General features: G+C 53.5%; 1 protein-coding gene across 1 annotated transcript in view; it reads left to right on the top strand.

The window, feature by feature from the left end:
- The first annotated feature begins 3,919 nt into the window (after positions 1-3,919).
- The window catches only part of PTPRE (protein tyrosine phosphatase receptor type E), a 146,850-nt gene continuing 130,948 nt past the window's right edge, over positions 3,920-19,821 (top strand). Inside the window, exon 1 of the mRNA XM_032490661.1 lies at positions 3,920-4,036. The gene's annotated coding sequence lies outside the window, so the exon portion shown is untranslated. The remainder of the gene's footprint in view (positions 4,037-19,821) is intronic.

Genomic DNA, 19,821 nt, shown 5'->3' with positions numbered 1-19,821 from the left:
GAAGTACATCCAATCCCAAGCATGATAGGGACAAAGAAAACGGCACTAAGACATATTTTAGTCAAATTTATTTAAAAAAAATGATAAGGAAAATAAAGCTTTAGAGCAATGAAAGAAAAAGATACATTATCTAAATTACTGATATAGGTAATTAACCAGGAAACTCAAAGAGGTTTTTCTGTGTGAAAGAAGCTAAAAATAAAAGTATGTGTTGTATGATTCTATTTATGTAATGCTCTAGATCAGGTTAAGCTGTCTGTGGTAACAGACATCAGAACTGGGGCTGCCTTTAGCTAGAGTAGGGGATTTCCTGGGAAGACGCATGAGAGTACTTTCTGGGTGAGGAAAATGTGGAATATCTTAATAGATGCAATTGTGTTTATTCATTAAACTGTGTACTCAGGATCTCTATAATACATGACATATTATTCACTAATGAAAAGTAATTCAAGAAAAAAAGGGTTAAAATACTGTGAGGACCCAGAAGAGAGGACAATTATCTGTTCTTCAGGGATAATAAAGGAATCTTCCAGCAAAGGGTCTGTCCTCATGATTCCACTGGTTAGTAAATTTTTAAAAAATAATCCTTTTAATGTATTTTTTTAATTGAAGTAAATTTTATTGCTCAGGCATAACTTGGGAAAAAAAGACAGGGAAGGATAATTGGGTAATGTAAAAATAGAAAGTTCTGGATCCATTAGTTATTCATTCTGGCACATTCTAGAGATTAGAACAGCCATCCTGAGTCTCCTGTATGTGGGGACAGGTCCTTCCTTCCTTGTTCTGCCTGAGAGCCAACCAATCCCCAAGACCTGATTTTATCTCCTAAAGTTGAGTGATTTTATGTTAATGTTTTTGGACAGCACTTAAAAGCAAATTCTGATTTGCTTTCTACATACCAATTTTGCCCTTTTAAACGTATTTTTCTAGAGACCAATTCTGGCCTCAGCATTTCAATTTTAATTGGCATCTATTGAGCCCTTAAAGCGTGACGAACATTATTCGGGAGACTGCAGAGAAATCTGAAGGTCCAGTCCTCCAGTAAAATGGAAGACAACACACATGACTGCAGTTAACATTACCAGTCACGGGAAAACTGCCCTCAGATGCGTTTTAAAGGAAAAGGGCTGAGCGGCTTGGTGGAAAGGGAGGAGGTGGGAGCCAGGCGGGAGAATGGCACAGGTGAGGTGAAGGTGGATTAAAGAGGAGCATTTAAGGAGGCTAAAGAGGAAACTGGAGGTAAGAAGGGCTGTGTCCCGGGGTCCTAAGAGATGGGCGCGCGTAGGTGTTCGGGATGGCAGGAGGCTGGGGGAGGTCCTTAGAGCCTAAGATGAGAATCAGGGAATTGGCTCTGATGTCCGCAGGGGCGCTGAGCCCCCAGGAGGCGGAAGGAAGATGGATATGGAGGATGAAGGGGTTTCCGAGTGGCAATCAGCACAACCCAGCCATCGATGCCTCTGACAGCATGCTTTTGTGTGTGGATGATGAATGTCTTCAGACTTTAGAGGTTGAAGGATATTGCTTAATTCCAGGAAGAATCACTCGGGCCCAACAGAGAGGATATTACCGGGAGGGAAGCGCCATCTGCCCCTCGTTCTGTTCCCGGGGCTGTTGACTTTCCAACAGCAGATGTCTGACAAAGGCAACTTGTGTCTCTCTCCTTGCCTCACAGTCTGCCTCCGCAGCCCTGCAGTGTGAACCAGCAGCACTGTGCTCATCAGAGTTTGAAACGATCGCCTTCTGTATAGAAGCCCGGTTCTGTACACCGCCACAGCAGGGAGATTGACAGCGGGGTGATGTCACTGGGCTACCTGGCCCCACCCAACCTGGGCTGTTCCTCCAGGGCACGCCCAGGAGGGAACCACCCGCCCTGCTGGGCTCCAGGGTGACCAGGCTGCCTGGCGCTGCAGCTGGGGCCGCTCCCCCTCTGATCTGTCAGCCTACAGGCTTTTATGGAGCACCTCCTGGCTATTGGGTTGCATCAGAAGCTGGAGATGGGGAGGTGATGAAGATAGGTGCAGCCTGGACTGGCGTTCACAGCTGGGAGGGAGGGGAGAAGGAGCAGGGAATGACTGACACCAACCAAATGAGTACCCTTTGTGAGAGAGGAGCAGAAGGGAGGCATGCAAGGTGATCTTCCAGAAGCAGTCAGCAAGAAGGTGCAGGCCAGTTACAGGGCAGGGGTATCCCAGATGGGGAAGAGCTGGGTTCTGACACTGAAGAAGGAGCGGAGGGCTGGAGCCCGGGAAACAGGCGTGAGAGGCTCAGGAGCAGCTGAGACATCAGGCAGAGGCTCCCAGGAGTTTGGGGTTTATTCTGAATGGAAGTTTTTCAAGCAGGGGACTGGCCTGACCTGGTTTCATTTGTAAGCGTCCCCCTGGACGATGTGTGAGAAACAGATTGCCCCAAAAAGAGTGAGTCTGAAGTTGGGGGACCACCGCAAGGCATTGGAGAGATGAAAGCAGCAGAGTAGACAGGAGGGGACACATTTGAGAGGTGTTTTGAAGTTGGACAGGAAGTGCACCTGGGGATGCAGCGAGCGAGAGGAGAGGTAGAGACAGGGATGTGCCTGCAGAGAGATGGAGTTGGAGCAAGAGATCGGGGCCACAGTGGTAGACAAACAGAGGAGGGAGCTTGGGAGGGGGCCAGGTGAGCTGGGCTTTTTTTCTTTTTTTTTTCTGAGGTCCCTGGATATAGATGGCATTTAGAACCCTTGTGCTGGACAGGATACCCCAGAAACAGCAAAGGCAGAAAAGTTGAGTTCAAGTTCTCCGCTGTTTCCCTACTCTTTACGCCCTGTGGAAGAGAAGTTGCACTGTGGACGGTCTCAGCCAGTAGGTAGCCATTCTCCTTGGTCTTTGGGGTCGCCAGCTTTGTCCAGAACAGGTCGTGAGTGTCCCAGGAGTTGTCTGCTGGCTACAGAAGCAAGGTTGGGTAACAGACCCTGAATGCACCTTCTCACCATTGATTCCTTCATTCACCAGCCCTGATGAGTGAGGTCACTGCCACAGGGATGCAATATTCCTCATGAGGGCGGGGGCCTTGGACCAACCTGCGGCGCACAGCACAAAGGTTCAGAACCAAGATGAGGCAACATGTATCCTTTCCGTCCATCCTTATGGAATTTCCTCTACTCTGAAACCTCCCTAAATAGCTTGCAGGAGGTCACCTGGAAAGAAGTTCCCGAGAGCAACTGGTCCAGACCCCTCCTAGCTGCGGCTCTTCCTCCTCCGTGTGCGCGTCCTTCCGTGTGTGTTTAACGTGGCTAGTGCTGTCTTAATGACAGGCAAGCCCTTTTCAACATCCACCAGGTGGGAGGCTTTATCCCCTCTTTGCACAGGAAGACACCAGCTCAGACTTCACAGTTAGCCCTACTTCCCCGAACCAGAAGCAGTACAGGGCGCCCTCCGCTCTGCTGGACCGACTGCATGACCCAGAGCTTGTCCCCAGCCATGCCACTTCCTGGTGTCCAGGGCCAAGGCTGGGAAGGAAGGGCCTCTTCCGCTTGTAAAAGTGGCTGTCACCCCTGGATACCCTACGTAACGCCTGGGTCCGGGCAGCGGGGGCCCGACCAGGGTCTCCCCGGTGGGGTCACGAGCCTGGGTTAGTGGACGTCCAGCGTGGCCGGGTCTTGCGCGGCCTCAGGGTCATCCTTGCGGGGCGGGGCCGCGGCTCCAAGCGGGGCGGGCGCCGGGTGCGCTCCCCGCGCCGGACACCAGGCGTCGCCCCGGCTCCTCGCTGCGCCGGGGCCCCCGCCCCCGCCGCCGATTCCCCGGCCGAGCGCGGAGGAGGCGGCGGGACCCGGTCCGACAAATTTCCTGCTCGGCGGCGGGCGGCGGGTGCGGGCGGCGCGGGTGCGGCGGCAGCAGGCGGCGCAGGCGGCGCCGGACCCCGCGGCCTCCGCGAGTCCCCACGACCCTCCTGTGCGCCCGGCGGGGACGGCGGGGCGCCCCGGAGGGCGGCGGGCGGGCGCCCAGGAGATGCGGAGCCGCCGCGGCGGCGGCGGGATCGGCGCGACAGGACCGTCCCCTCCGAGGTGAGAGCGCGTGGGGTGCGGGCGGGGAGCCGCGCGCCCCTCCGGGTGGCCGTGTCCCCGGGGCGGCCGGAGCAGGCCGGGGACGCCGCCTCCACCGCCGCCGCCGAGGGAGGGAGGGGCCGCGCCGGGATGCCGGGTCCCCGAGCTGGTCCCTGCCGGCCGCCGGCGCGCCCGGTGCCAGCGCCTGGGGACCTTGTGACCCCGGCCATCGGGCCCCCGGGCCCCGCAGCCCAACTTGGCGACCACATCGGCAGCTCTCGCGCTCCCTCCTGGTAAACGGACCAGCAGAGTGTGTGTGTGTGTCTGCGGGTGGCGACAGTACTAGGGGGATAGCGACAGGGAGGACGTGTGTAAAAGCAGGCGAGATGGAGAGAGGGTGCCAACGGGTGTGTTGGGGGCTACCGCTTTCAGGGGTGCAGACAGGAGCCTTTTAACAAAGTGACTCTGAGTTGCACCAAATCCGGGAGGGGCATGGACTTGTGTCCACGTGCCCCTTGCTTTTCCAGGGGAGGGGAGCCCAGTAGGATGCCTCTAAGGGGTTCAGAGATGAGGCAGGGACACCCAGGAGGTGAGCAGGTCCCCGCTGGCCCAGGCCGGACCTTGGTGTCAGTGGAGTGAGAGTCAGAGCTCCTGGCCCAGAGGTCAGTACAACACCAAGCCTGCCAGCTCCCTGGGACCATCTGGGAAAGGCCAGACAACCCTCAGGATGGAGAGACAGAGCCAAGCCCTGAGTGATTTGCTGGACTTGACCTAAATTCTTTCCTGGCATGGCAGACCCTCCTGGAAAGGTTAGACAATTATTCTTGCAGAATTACGATCTTGATCTGTGCTGGACGGACTATCAGTTTCCACCCAGGAAACTCAAGGAAAGAGGAATGTGGCCCTGTGTGTGTTTGTATCGGGAATGAAAGTGGTTACGTTGGATGAAAACCAGCAAAGGATGGTCACGTGTTTGGAAGTCCCTGTGTCCGTGTCCACTCAGCCACTGACCCCAGGTGCCCCTTGACCTGGGGTGCCTGGAGGTCTTTGTGTCTCAAAAGTCAGCGAAATTCTGCCTCTGCCAAATAAAGACCCAGGCCCGTTTAAACTGTGTGTGGCGGGAGTGAGGGGTCGTGGCTTTTCAAAACCAGAGCACTAAGCCAAAGAGGGGCATGAGCCAAGGCTGGCTCCAGACTGCCGCGGCCACTCAGCCGTCGCGGTGCGGGGCAGAGCTCTGTGTGCGAATCGGGTTGGGGTCTGGGCTTTCTGAGCACAGGCTCCAGGCCTTCCGGGAGCAAAAGGCCAGACGGTGACATGGAGCGGGCCCTGCGCGGCACCTAGCCCTTCCCAGGTGTGGCTCTGCCTCTGACTGGGACCTCAGGGGCTGAGGTCTTTGCTCACTGGTGTAAATGATGCCTGTGCACCAGCCCCTGCACCCTCACCACGCCCCCCCCACAAAAAAAAGGCCCCAGACTTTCCATGTGTGAACAAGAGCTGACTGAGAGCTAGATTTGTCCCTGCAGATGGCCAGGTTTTGGATGAATCCAGATGGTTTTAGATGTAAAACCATCCCTCGGTTCCCCCAGCCAAATGAGTTGTGGGGAGTGGATGAGGAAGTTACTGTCCCTGTGGTGCTTTCTGGGACCCCCGTGGAGGCACGGAGTGAGTCTGAAGCATTGTGGTCAGGACCACAAGCCCTGAGCAGGAGGGGCCACTTCTCTGTGGAGGGACAGCCGGCCTGGAGATGTCCTAGGTTGGTGCCTCCAAGGAAGCCTGAAGAAGCCTCTTGGAGCTCCATGTTCTCATGCGTGACCCCCTCCCGTCCAGGGATGCGTGTGTGCAAATTGTCAACTCCTGAGAGGGGTTGCAGCGGCTGTGGGGTGGGGTCGGAGCTCAGTCAGAGGGGGACTGTCGGAGGTAGACGTGTGAGGCATTGACAGCCGTTGACAGTTGGTTTGTAATGAAGCTGAAATGTGACTGGGGTCTCCTTTAAACTATGCCCCCATTGGTCCACTTCTGCTGCTGCCGTCATCCCAGCCCAAGCTACCCGCTTCTATCAAAACTCCCTTCTTCCAGGTCAGAGGCATGTCCTAGCCCCGTCCAGTCCTCGGCGGTTCCCAGACTTAGACGCCCACTGGACCTTTCTCCTGAGATGTCAAATGCCCCCAGCTCAACATGTCTCAAATCAAACTTGTGACCTCTGCCCACCCAGCCCAACACTCTCCTAATGTTTTATCCGTCTGCTCGCACCAGCCTTCACCCTGCTGTGGAAAGATTTGCTGGATTGTCATTTCCCTGAGGATGATGTTGTGTCCTCTGCGCCCAGCTGGGTACCTGGCAGTAGGCTCTGATGACTATCATTGGATGATGAACAAGTGACAAATCGAGACATTTTAGGAGCATGTCTGCTTATATATAAGAGTTTGTGTCTTTTTAGCAGATGTCCATTGTGCTTGATTGGCAGCCACACATTTTTTTTTTTAACGCTGATTGAAAACTGGATCCTGGGAAGATAAGAGAGGTCTGTCTAGGCATCATATTGCCAGTTCTTCTGGAGATGCTGAACTTTATTGCTAAAATGACTGTCTGCCCCAGACCAGAGCGACCCCAGATGACCTCCCAAGGAGGCAGGTTTGGGAGCAGTGAGGGGACACCATGGAAGCTGCCCTCCCTTCCTTTACCTGACAGGTTGTTTTCATTTATAATGTTTGAGTTACACTTACAAAAGTTCTGCTGCCAAAAGAGGAACAAATGTATCCATTAGGATAAAGACTGGCCTTCTTAATATTTGATTATCCTTGGGAAAAAAACTGTATTCCAAGACCATCTTCCATCTTTCTCCTGGTGTGCTATCTCCTAGCGAACTGGTGGCTTTGTCCTTCCTGAAGGCACCCCAAGCTGTCCAGATCCTCAGAAGGGCAGCCTGCTCAGCCCCCTGCCCTGAATCTCCCTCCCCTTTATCTCCATCTTAGGGACTCCTACGTGTATCTCAAGGCCCATTTCAAATGCCTCAGTCTCCACAAAGCCTTCCTAACCCCTCCAGCTGAGAGAAAGCTCTCTTCCTTTCCGAAGAGCGGTGTTTGTGCCTGTCCTAGAGCACCTGTCAGACTCTATTTTGATTTCCAGTTGACCTGTTTATCTCCTCTACCAGCTCCTTCGTGCTTTCAGGTAGAAGGTGTGTCTCTGAGACTCTGGGTTCAGGTAATGGATTCAAATCCTGGCTCTGGTGTGACCTTGGCTAAGTCATTAAAAGTTCACATGCCTCAGTGTTCTCTCCTCGAGAATGGGACTGATAACCTCTCCTTCACAGGCTGCTGTGAGAGTGACAGATGGTGCATGCATAGGGTGAGGCGCGGGGCTGGCACTCGGCAAATTGTGGCTTTTAGGTCCCTGCACCACGTGAGGCTGTGTGCTGCATGTGTCCAGAAGCAGTGAAGTTTCAATGAGTAAATGAACAGAGTCAGACTCCATATTAATAGATGCCTTGTGTGTGTTATCCAAAGTGCTAGATCAAGTCAGTACGGTGGGACAGGCTAGGTAACTTGATTTTTCTTTTTTGCATGATCATTTGAATGATTATGGAAATCTTGCGTGGCTAAGTGTTTTAATCTCATGATGTTACCTGTGCTCCATGGGCAGACCCATCCTTTAACACACACGGTTGACCCTTCATGTTACAGTGGCCTGGGAGGTGGAAATGCAGTTTCTTATGCGCATTAAGCTGGGCTCATGGGCTGGGTTACACCAGGCCACGTGCACAAGTGAGCCAGACCTGGCGCCAAGGAGCCATGTGGTCTACAACCAAGGCGGACCAGGGGCAAGAGAACGGTCTCCATGGACCGCCCCCCGACACCCTCAAAAGAGAGACTTGTGGCACCAGGCCATCTCTGAGCCCCTCTGGCCCCCAGCGTGCTGGCTAGTTTCACCCTGTCCACCCTGGTCCAGGCAGTGCTGCTGACCCCACGCCCGGCTGAACCCACAGCTGGAGTTACCGCCTGTCCCTGGCTCACCACCTGGGCCGGAGTTTGCTCTGTGCTGGGTACCAGATCTTCCCAGACTGAGATTACGCTCGGGGGGACCTTCAGCATGCTCTTCATTTTACAGACCGACTGCATACATACTGCAAGGATTTTTTTTTTTCAGAGTTAACATTCTCACCATTATCAGAGTGCTGGACAGCACTCTAGATGGTTGGCTTTTGGATCAGCCGCGCCGGAGGGAAAGGGGTTTCTCTGAACTCCACTAATCCTCCAACAGACGCAGGTGCACAGTCAGGGCGAAGCTCCTGCCAGATTCAGGCCGGGAGATCCTGGGTTTGGGGATTGCTGAGCTGGCTGCCTCTTCTCTCTGTCTGCTGTTCCCCAAACCTCGTCCCCCAGGGCCCGCCCCATCCAGGTGTTCTACTTGGGGAGTTTTGATGTGGTTCACGGCCTCTTTGAACTCACACAGCTCCCGGCATGGAGCCAGAAATGCGGGCCTCACATCTTTCTTTCAACTACGCCAACACTTCAAAGGAACTGTCTAAGCTTATGCACTAATAATGTTAACAATATCTTTCAGGAAAACTGACATATCTTTTTATATTGATCCCCAACGAAACGGGAACCAGATAAACATTTTTTTAAATGTGTATTTTAAAATAGGTTCCAAATACCATCAAGAACGCCCAGTTAATATAGCCAGTGAATGTGTATTGGATGAGATAGCCAAAAAGGTGACGTCTTCTTTCTTCCTGAAACAAATGTAAACTCCACTGGGGGTACAGAAGAGTTTGGAGGAGAAAATGATCCTGGGTTATGTGTTACAAACCTGCTGAGCTTCGGGCAGGTGTTTTGCCTTTAGTGTTTACTGGGTGAGGAATGAAGCCTTGACAGGAAAGCTTGTCCCGACCCTGACCTGGGTTCCGGTGACAATAAATATGATCTGGCAGAAAGGCTGGTGCTGGGATGAATGCTCAGCATTGAGCCGAGCCGTGCTCCCCAGGCAGGTGCGTGGCTGCATCATCCTCTCCAGGGACGGAGGGACGCTTGCCAGGTGCCTGGAGCTCATCGGGCATCCACTCTTCCAAGTGAACCGGAGGGACAGAGGGAGGGTGGAAGGGCCAGCCCCGAGTGCGAGCGGTCCGGGGCGGTGGCGGAGGGCGCGTGCAGAGGGCGCTCCCTGCAGGGATTTCACCCTGTCTGAAAACCAGTAGGGAATCACAGTCCCCAGCGTCCTTTTTCCCTGGGAGGCACCCAGCCCCGGGCTCAGAGCACGGACTTCGGAGCTGAGAGCTGGGGTCAAGTTGGGGCTCTTGACCCTGAGGATGGACGAGTGACTCACCCGCTCCCAGTGTGACTCCTTCTCTTTCTAATGGGGACAAGGACACTTTCCCAATAGGGTTGTCCTATGCATGAATTAGGCTCACGCGTGAGAGCCCAGCCTCGTGCTGGCTCCACAGTCACTGGTACCACTGTCACGTCCAGGAGTCCAGGGGTGGCGAGTCTGGACTCAAAGGCTTGAGATGACCTGAGCTCTGATTCCTCCTCGGACACGCTTGCTTTGTCCTCAAGGCAAGTTGCTTAATTTCTACTCTGTAAACACAGGCATCATTTTTGGTTATTAATGTCCTTGAGCCCATTTGGTCGTTTCCAGTTGAGCATTAGTCACTGATTTTTGTACTCGGGAGCAAATTTAATTCCATTCTCTTCTCAGCGCGAGAGTTCTGAGTGTCCCGTTGCGCAGCTGCTTGGTCACGATGTGTTATCCTGAGTGACCTTTGCACTAAGCCTTTTGATTTTGCCTCTTACCCCAAAAGGACTTGGCGTTTTCAGGAGGTCTGCTCGGCAGATCAGTTGGCTTCCAGCAGACTTGGCCCCGACTCCTTCGCCAGCAGGCCTGAGCGCCCTGGGGCTGGGCTGGGCTGGGCTGGGCGCGCCGGCTGGAGCAGACCCCGGCGGGGGTGGCTCTTGTCCCGGCAGGTTCCCGGTGACCCTGCGGGAGCTCCGGCCTCCCTTTCTTCTCTGGTTCAAAAGGCTGGCGTCAAAGGGGGACACCCACTTACATGACTTGCTGTCACAGCCCTGGGGTCTTCCCCACCCGCCTCACCAGTCTGTCTGGCCTCTTGTCACGGGGCAAAGCTTTTCATTCGTTGTTTGAAAAAGGGCTGAGAAGAGGCTTTGAGGACACCAGGGGTCAGTTTTTCTCACATCGCAGCTTTTCCCAGGGCCGGCCTGCTCTTAGCCGTTCTGTACTAATTCACTTGTTACAAAACAGAGGGACGGAGATGGAGACAGACTCTCAGGTGCTGAGCTTCTGTCTTCCAGGAACTGTCATCCACAGAGGCCTCCACGTTTCCTTTTAACCCAGATGGGAGACTTGGATCCTCGGTTCCCGGAGGCGGGAGCTGAGGACCAGGGCAGAGCCTGAGACCGTTTCGGAGGGCAGAGGGGTGGCCCATTGCTTACCGCGGGGCAGTAGCGCTAACATTTAGGCCCCAACACTGACTCTCTGAAGCAGGAGCTCTCTCCCAGTTACAGAGGGCTAGGGCTGGGGAATCAGCATGAATTAACAGAAAGCCAGAATATTTGAATCCTTTCATTTTACGTTCAAGGATTTGCAGTAACTCAATCTGGCCTAGCAAAATGTTGCCTTGGGGCGCCGGCTTTAATGACTAGAAAACACATAAATGCTCTTAGAAAATGCATAAATGCTTTTCCAAAGAGATTAAAATATTTCAGCTTCTTAAACACGTAAAAATAAACATGTCTCATGTGCACTATGACGTTTGTTAATCAGAAGAAACTTTCCTTTGCAGTCAAATTATTTCGAGTCATCTCAAAACCTGCATGGTTACTGCAAGTAAAAGTGTTCCTAGTTCCTTGTAATTAACTCTTTTCTTCAGTATGTGGCTCTACTGGCTCCAAAAGTTCCTAGTTTTATGAACAGCTGAACGTTTAAAGCCTGGACATGAAAATCCTTTGAGACAGTTCCCCATCCTTCGTGCTGAAGCATGGCTGACTCAGGAGGCACACCCCCCGGGCCCTGGCGGGCACGGCTTTATTAAGTGCATCAGTAATTCAATAAATTACTTTTCACCAGTGTTGCCAACATCAGCTAAAGTTCACTCATCTATTGGAGATGCTATCAGTCTGCTCATTCAAATTCCTTTGAGCAAAGTCCTGATTTCGGCCCAACATTATTATAAATATGCAAGAGCCAGAAATTTAATAATTTTGCACGGAACTGTGCCCAGCTAGGCCTGTCCTTAGCTAGCCAACAATATTCCTTCAAAGGGTGTTTCTTGGTTTTCATCAACGGTGAGTAGTATTTGAAAGAGTCTGTCAGGTCAGGTAGAAGGGACAAATGGGGAAGATAAGCATGTATTGAGTATCTACTGTATACTCCTACTGTACTTAACACTGGTATTGTGAAAAAGTCACCCGGCCTGTCCTGTGGGTGCCCCACACCCAGAGGAGGACACAATGTGTCGTTTCCAGGGCATGTGTAACGTGGAGGTGGGACAGAACTGCCTAGGTGGGCTTGTGAAGGGGGTGCCTGGAAGGGCTTCACCAAAGCAAGCTTGGTTTTCAAGCATGTTTCCTTGGTAGCCAATGGGGCTAGAACATTCCAGACAAAAGGACTTCCAGGTGCTTGCCCAGTGGTAAAAAAAACAGCATGACCTGTCTGGGGAGCAGCAGATGTCAGAGTGGAGCCAGAGCCCAGGGGTGGCGAGGCTGGGACCAGAGCGGTGGAGAAGGCTGGGGCAGAGGTGAAAACGACCACGTCACATATGCAAACCAGGTCCAGGGATGCTTAACGCAGTTGGCCCCAGCTGGCCAGCATCCCGGTTGGTGACCCTTGGCAAAAAGGGAGGAAAGATGCTCGCTTAGAGCAAGAGGGAGGAAAGTGGGCTGCCCCCAAGGAAGAACTTCTGACCGTGGCTGAGTGTCTTTGCCGATTCTCCAGTGAGAACCTTCCCTTGAGATTTCAGGGGACCCACCTGACTGGGAATTGTAAGTTCTGTCTTCCATTCTGGGAGAGGAGAGTTTTCCTGAGGGCTCCCTGGGCTGTAAAACACCCTCAAAAGTCTGGAGGTCAGAAATGATGGTGATGCCTCCGATTGCATCACCTTAAAAACTCATTTGCTCCCTTCATTTTACAAATCCAGCCGGGTCCAGCTACCTTTCTGTGCAGAACAGCGCCCAGGATGGACATAAGGCGTGGTTCGATCCAGCCATATTTTTGTGGTCAGGAAACTGAATTCATTGTACACTGAAGAGCCACCCCTTTCCTCAAATAAGAAAGGAAGCACTTTTACTAATTTCTGGTTAGTGTCTCAATAGCCTTCCTCGTTTGTTTTTAGGTAACTGGAAATATGCTTTCTGCATGAGGCTTTCAGTTTGCCGAAAACCAAAGCCAATTCTGCTGTTTTGCTTTGGATGCTCCTGGGATGTTTGGGGGGAAATGTGATCTCCCTGTTTAGAGTCTGAGCATGTCACCTGCTCTAGGTGAGCAGCCTGTGACTTGCCCAGGGTCACGTGTCCTGTCCAGGGACCACGTCCTGGCCTGGAATCAGCATCCTTTTTCTGTTCTCTGTCCTGGTGGGCTGATCCCCTTCATTCTCCCTCCCGTGTTTGACTCTTGGTTTATGTTTTGGGGCCTTGGGAAATGGAGGCCCCTCGTCTGCCTCCCTCCCACGAAAGCCCACCTTGTCTGTCCATTTGGATCGCAGTGCCTTCTAGCTTTGAGCAGGGCCTGAAGGTGAGAAGTTGTGACTTCACTGCTGTGCCTCCGTCTCTTGTCTGCTTGGCCTGAGTCTTGCTGGCCTGTCCCCCGGCCGTGGGTGGTTTCTGCCGGGCCGGTGGTGTGCAGGTGGTATTTTAGGAAGCTATCGAATGTGTGTTTCTTGTGCACAGCGTGCTTTTGTTTAGCAAATGATTTATTATTTGTTGTATTAGAACGCACATTCTGAATGGATGGGCAGTGCTGGGCAGAAATCGGTGACATCAGTCCTGGTGATTTTACTTAGTGGTGGCGTTTTTGTTGTCTTGCTTTGTTTCGGTATGGCGGTGACTTGTAAGAGTTTTACAGAGACTGCGTACTCTTCAGTGGCTGTCGTCTTGGAGATTGGCGCAGCCAGGCTCCGTGTGCTGCGTCCGTTTTCAGGCCCGGAAGGCAGGGAGCACGGCCAGGCTTCCCAGGGTGACTTCTGAGCAATGGCCTGACTGATGCTGGGTGGGAAATGCGTGGCCGTGTGGGATGTGATGGACTCAGTGGATGGCCGGGTTGTGCTTTGGGACACGTGGAGTGATTGGTGTCTGGTAACATGGGGCTTGACCCCGTCACCAGTGATACGGGACGTTGGGTAGGGTAGGCCCCCACAGGAGGGGTCTTTGGGCCCCCCGGAACCTGTGGGGGGGATCTGTCTCCTGGGACGAGCCACTCACTGCTTCCACATGGAGTCTGGTGGAGGGTCCACTGTGTCCCCCCTCGCCAGGGTACACATCCCCAGGGAGCTGGTGGGTTTGCAGCTGCCTTGTGGCCACCACAGTCCTCTGGTCAACGGGGCTAGTAAGTGGGGGTCCTGGTGGCGGGGCGGGGGGACAACTCCCGTTACTGACTGATCCAAGGCCTCCCGGGGCTCCATCTATGGGAGGGTCTGCTAAACGGTCTGTCCCTGAGTCCAGAGCTACCCTCTTCTTCCACCTCCCCCCCGGCCTTCGCAGGTTGTCTCAGTGCACAGGAAGCTGCGATGTGCCCCCCCGCAGACTGGGAGAGGCAGGGCGCCGTATTGTCAGGGATCTCAGGGGTGTCAGAGGTGGAAATGTGATTCTTCACAAGAGGCCTCACTGACATACGAAACTGAAGGCTCGGGAAGAGCAGGACTCAGTGGTTCCACGTTGCCGTCAAGGCCCCACCATCCTTCCTCCTTCACCCCGACAGGCTCCTCCCCACAGGGCCTCCAGCAGCCCCTCATCCTGTCCTCCCTGTAAGAGAGAGCCTTTCCCGATAGGGGCCACCGTGGACTCAGGAGGGAGTCTCCGTGGCTCTGATGAGCCAGGCCTCGGCCACATCCCCAAGGCTTGACTGTGGCTGGACTTGCCCTGTTCTGATTGTCCGGGCTTGGGCCCCGTGTCCTGCCAGGGGTCTGGGGATGGAGCAGCTCCCTCCAAACCACTGTGCCGGGTCGAGGGGGAAGGGCGGAGGTCATGGGGCCTTCAGGACAAGGGAAGAGGCTGGTCCCTCAGGCAGCAGGATGAGAGGACCCTTGGGCCTGTCGGGGAAAGGTCTTGGCATCTAGGGAGGGACTTGGCTCCATCTTGGGGCTAGGGGAGGCGAATGAACGAGACTTCTGAGGAAGGGAAGTGCTGATGGGGAGGTCTGATGAGGGGGACTGGGGACCAGGAGAGGCTCTCAGTCACACCCCTAGGGGGCCATACATCAGAGTCCCAGGGCCATCGCAGGGCGCCCTGCATGCAGTGAGGTTGGGAGCCGCATTTTCCACAAAGCTCCCCGGGAAGCCCAGCCTGTGGCCGGGGTGGAAACGTCAGGGGCTTTTTGCAGGGGCCCAGGAATGAGGTCAGGACTTGCCACGGTAGGGGCGGGCGGAGGGTGCCCCAGGAGGAACAGCCGGCACAGTGGCTGCCCTGGCAGACGGAGAAGAGGCACCGATGCCTCACAGGGCCGACAGCGGGATGGAGGTGTACCTGGTACCCTTGGCTCTCAGGATGGAGTTGGAACCATCGCAGGGACCAGTCCTGAGTGCCTTCCCCGGGGAGACATGGATCCTCGGTGAACCTGCTTTGTGCTCCGCCCCCCATTCACCTTGCTCCGGCCCCTCCTGTGCTCACGGAATCTGTTGGATAGACTAATCCATGATGAGGTGTTAGGGACTCACGGAGGGCCAGTTTCAAGGGTTTAAAAGACGACAGCTGGGGAACGAGGAGGCTAAACCAAATGAACTGGTGGAGGATGGGATTGCCGGCAGCATGAACTGTGATCATGGAGGGTCCCCTCGGCAGCCTTTAAGCCCCGGGGACTCACAGTCATTTACATACGTCAGTTACTTATGTCCGTTCACTCATCGGTGCAAAACAAGGGAATGGGAGACCTATTGTGTGCCTGGGGTTCCACGGATCCTGCCCTTGCCTCCTTTACCTGGGGCCTGGGCTTCTGCATCTGTCTGTCTGTCTGGCCAGAGGCGGGCAGTGCCGAGCTCAGCCTTGCTCTGGAGACCATGTGCAGTGAGGGGCCGCCCTAAGGTCCTCATGTCATCCACTTGGGACTGAGAGGGCTCCTTATGCTGGGGATTGTGCCCGCTTCTCTGCAGATCTGGAACAGTGTGTGTTCATCAGGGGCCCTGTTTCCACTTGGGTGTTTGTGGCTGAGTGTCTGCCCCTCCCAGAACTACAGCTGCTAAAGGCGATGAAGCCAAGATGGGGGCAGTTTTGCCAGGCTCTCTGTTAAAAGTCCATCTATCTTGTAGTGAATACCTATTCCTGTGACTCTGTCTCTAACCTTAACATCTGAAGGAGGTTGGACCGTAAGGCCAACGACAGCAGGCACACGGTCACCCAGCAGCTGTGGCCCAGCTGTCCTCTCCCAGGACCCCCCCACCCCGTCTTCCCCCTCTGCTCTCTCTGTTTCCCTGATCTCAGCTTCACCACTAGGGCTTCTTTGTCCAGAACCCCAGGTCCCGCTGAACTCACCCTCCTGCAGTGGGGACACTTGGTGGCAGTGGCCATGTTAGTGGCTGTGCCCCCTCGCGTCCTGGCAGCTTCGCCCACTGTGTGCCTGCCCCGGCCAGAGGCCTGGAGAGCTGCCACTTCACCATCAGAGTAGCTGGCATGCCATTCTTTTGAAATGAGTAATAGCAAAGCTGGTCCAAGAAATGCCTGTGTTTCCTCCCTGCTGTTGCCCAGTCTCCAAAGAATAAAAAGATCCGATTGCCTCATCACGTGAGGAGGCCGAGGGCAGCCTTCCTGGACCCGGGACCGCCTCAGGGGCTGGCGGAGAGACCTTGACTCAGGCCCAGGGAGCCGCAGGACCCAGGGCTGCAGGTCTGGGAGAACTGAATGATAGAATGATTTGCCCAACAGCTCCTGATCAGAAATCATTTGGAATTAGTTTCAAGGTCTCCATGGAGAGTTTCTACTTTGGGAAAAATTCTATCAAGATACCCTAGTGTTGGAGTCACCATCTGTCTTTAATGTGGTGTCCAAACCATAGGGACTTAACTTCTGGGTAGCTCTGGCAGAACCTGGATGAGTCTGGGTGTGGAGCTGACCTTCCCGTGGGGCTCCGCTCCCTGCCGCTTGTATCCCGCTGCCTGGTTTCCGGCCGGTGGGAGTTCAGCCCCTTGACCGAGCAGCACGGATCCGCACGAAATCCGCACGAACGCCGCGCTGTCTGGTTCGGCTCAAGGGGGCCGATTTCCCTGCCGAAGGCTTAAGCTGGAAAATCTCCGTGACGAGTACAAGGAGCATTTGCGTGGAGGCTTAAATACTGTGTCAAGATGCGTAAAAAATAAAATCCGCCACGGTGTGAGGCGGACCTTGTCTCTGAGAAACTGGGTGTCTGAGCAAATTAAAGGATCACTCGGGAACAAGCTCTTAAGAGTTTTTACCAAGAGTTTGTGCTCTAAATTGGGGGTGAGTTGAGGGTCCCTGGCATCAGGAAGGCCAGGGGAAGGTGGGGGAGGTGGTTTTATGACACAAGCCTGGGCAGATGTGTGATTGTCAGCAGGGTTTCACCACCAGCCCACGGTCAGTATGTTCCCCTCCACCCACGTTCCCTTCCTGTGCTCAGGGAATATTTAATGCCCAAAGCAATAAAACTGTGAGACTAACCAGAACAAGCTGGGTGAAACGTTCATAGGGTCCCATCAGGTCACAGAACACGGAGACATCGGCTCGGGCCCTCGCTGTCATAGTGCTTTCATCTTTCCTAAGCACTCTTTGATAATGTCTAATTGTTCAAGCTAGATGTTAAGGAGTGTTGGCACCATGGAGGCTGAGCGTGCTAGAAAGTAGACATGGTAATGAATGAGCAAGGCAAGAGGACGCCAGCCATCAGCACCATTTCTGTTTTGAGCAGAGAAGTCCCTGGGAGACTTTGAAATGCATATTCCCTGGCCCTGAAGGGGTTGTCCTGTGAACTAAGTAAGCAAATGCAGCCATTAACACAGACCTCAGTTTTCTGAGCTCTAGAACAGAGTTGGCAATTTTGTCTCATCTAAGCTGTTGGAAACTGGCACCTCAGAGGTGTGGCTGGGGCTGGAAGACCCACTTCCCTGGCTGGCCGTGGGCAGGAGGCCTCAGTTCCTTCCCGTGTGGACACATCCATGGGACTGCTTGAGCATCCTTGTGACGCCTGCTGGCTTCCCCGAGAGAGAGGGGTCCCAGAGAAAGCAAAGCAGAAGCTGTAACATCTTTTAGGACCCAGCCTCAGAAGTCAGTCTTAGCTGCAATATTCTATTGGTCACTCAGGTTCGCCCTATTCATGCAGAGAAGAATGACCAGCCCTTTCCAAAGAGCAGGTGTCAGTGAGGAACCTCCATTCTTTTATTATCCAGGTTGTGTGTGTTGCGGCTTTTAGCTGGACACCACCAAACTGAGAACAGGAACTGGACAGGAGGTTACTGAATAGCTCTCAGAATCAACTGGAAGGCTGGAGAACCAGGTCACAAAAGGGGCGGGAGCCCAGGAGGCGCTCAGCCTGAACCAGAGCCAAGGCCAGGCCACAGGAAGCTGCCGGTGAGGATGTGGCCTGTGGTCCATGGCTGCTGAGGCTGCTGGGCGTTGCTGCCACCAGACTTCCTGCAGGCAGTGTCAGAACATCCCTGGATCCACGACTCACCGTGGAGCATCGGTCCTGGGTGGGATCGATTGGTGGAGCCTGTATCACCTCGCTGCCAAAGTCTGGCTGCAGGTGCATGGAGGATGAGGTCTGCAGGGTAGGTAGGTCCTGCCCTGGCAGGTGGGGAGCTTTGAACCACTGAGGGGACATGCAAGAGGGATGCCAAAAAGTAGGATGAGGGATGAGAGATGAGGCTGCAGAGAGGGGTCCCCAAAGAGCAGGCGTTCACTCTGCCTGGGTTGTACTGAGCTCAACGGTTGTTTTTGCCTCCAAGCATACCCAGTATTATGTAGAAATGTATTCCTGGAAAGTTGTGTTAATTTAAATTGTGGCTTATATACACTGGCTAAGCTTAATACTTTCCAGAAGCTTGCAGATGATCCTTTTGTAAAGCAGCTAATCCTTTTAGAGAACAAATAATCACTTCTTAACGATTTTTTTCAAGATCAAGGCTATATATTGTGTTTTCTCAAGGTAGAGTATCCAACACTTAGGTCTCCTCTCTTCCTCATAGTGAAGAAATGTTACAGCTTTATAGATAACGCTTGCCGTGTCTCATGCTGTGTGGGAAAAAAAAAAAAACCACTGAGGGATTTTTTTTCCATTTCTCTCTTTCCGTGGTAATTGATTGTCTTCTGGAAGGAAGTACAGGCTATTACAGTTTTTAAAGAGCTTGTTTTTACTTTGCTCTGACCCGCAGGACTGTCTAATAGGAGCATATTTAGCAGTGAATGAATGAAGAAACAAGCATTTTTTTGTTGTTATGCCTGGGAAATTAGATTTGCAAAATTCACCTTTAAGTCAAATTTGCAAAATTCCCCTTTAATGTTCCTTTTTCTTTTTCCTTCTCCAAGAGGCTTTCACATCACAGCAGGAGTATTGGGTTCCATCTCCTAGAGCTGCTTTCACGTTTCCTGGTGAACAGAGTGGACGGGAGGGGTTCAGGAAGCAAGATGAGAGGCCGGCTCTGCTCTGCCGTCTGGCGACAGGCTCTGTGTGTGCGGAGGAGTCCTGGTGGCCCAGGATTGAGGGGGACCAGCCAGTGAGGAACGGGAAGGCTGCTGTCATAATCTGAGAGAGAGAGAGAGAGTGGAGACTGATACCAGCCTCCACTCGGGTACCTCCAGGTGTCAGATGCCCACATCGCTCTTGCCTCTTTCCGCACAGGTAACGGGTGGGTTTATTGGAGTGGCCTCCACCCCGGGCAGGTTGTCACACACCTGTAGGAAGGTGGCACGTTGGAGACCTGGGGTGTGTTACTGTCTCAGTAACACTGATGCAGCTACCCTTTCCTCCAGCCTTGGAACCCCTGGTTGTCTTCGGTTGACACGAGATGAAATACTGACTTACATTCCCAGGGGCTGTGTTATTTACAAACAGCTTCCTTTAAATGCTGGAAGCATACCCCATACCGTTGTGCTAAGGCGCCCCCTCTGAGAGGGCACAGGGGGAAATCGTGATGAATGACAGCATGAGGCGCAATATCAGGCTGCTTGGATTCCCTTAGTGTGGCTACATTTTCTTGAGTTTAATGTGTGGAAGGTGTCAGCCCATTTTATGGTTAGACATACTGAGGCTTGGACAAGTAACGTGAGTTGTTCTGGGCCCATGTCCCTAGAAGGTGCGGAGCTGGGCTTTCAGCCCAGGCTTGTCCACTTCCCAAGCTGGGCCTGTCGCCAGACCTACTCACTAAGCTGCGATGAGCGGAACAGCTTGGAGGGGCTGCCGCCTGGGAGTCCGGGCAGCCGGCGTTGCGCCTCCTTCTGTAATTCCAGACCATGGTTTCGAGATGGTCACATCTTTGAATATGTGGCTAAAGAGAGTACAATAAGTAATATTTTTGAGTGGGTTATTTTAGTCATTTGTATCAGAACACAGGTGAATCTGATTCTGTGATGTCACTGACTGTTAAGAGAAATAGTCATTTGCATTTAGCTGGTGTGTTATTGATCATGATTATTCAATAC

Source organism: Camelus ferus, chromosome 11, assembly GCF_009834535.1.
Source record: "Camelus ferus isolate YT-003-E chromosome 11, BCGSAC_Cfer_1.0, whole genome shotgun sequence".
Classification (NCBI taxonomy): domain Eukaryota; kingdom Metazoa; phylum Chordata; class Mammalia; order Artiodactyla; family Camelidae; genus Camelus; species Camelus ferus.
The sequence above is the reverse complement of the archived record's forward strand: the minus strand, read 5'-3'. Positions and strand labels throughout refer to the sequence as shown.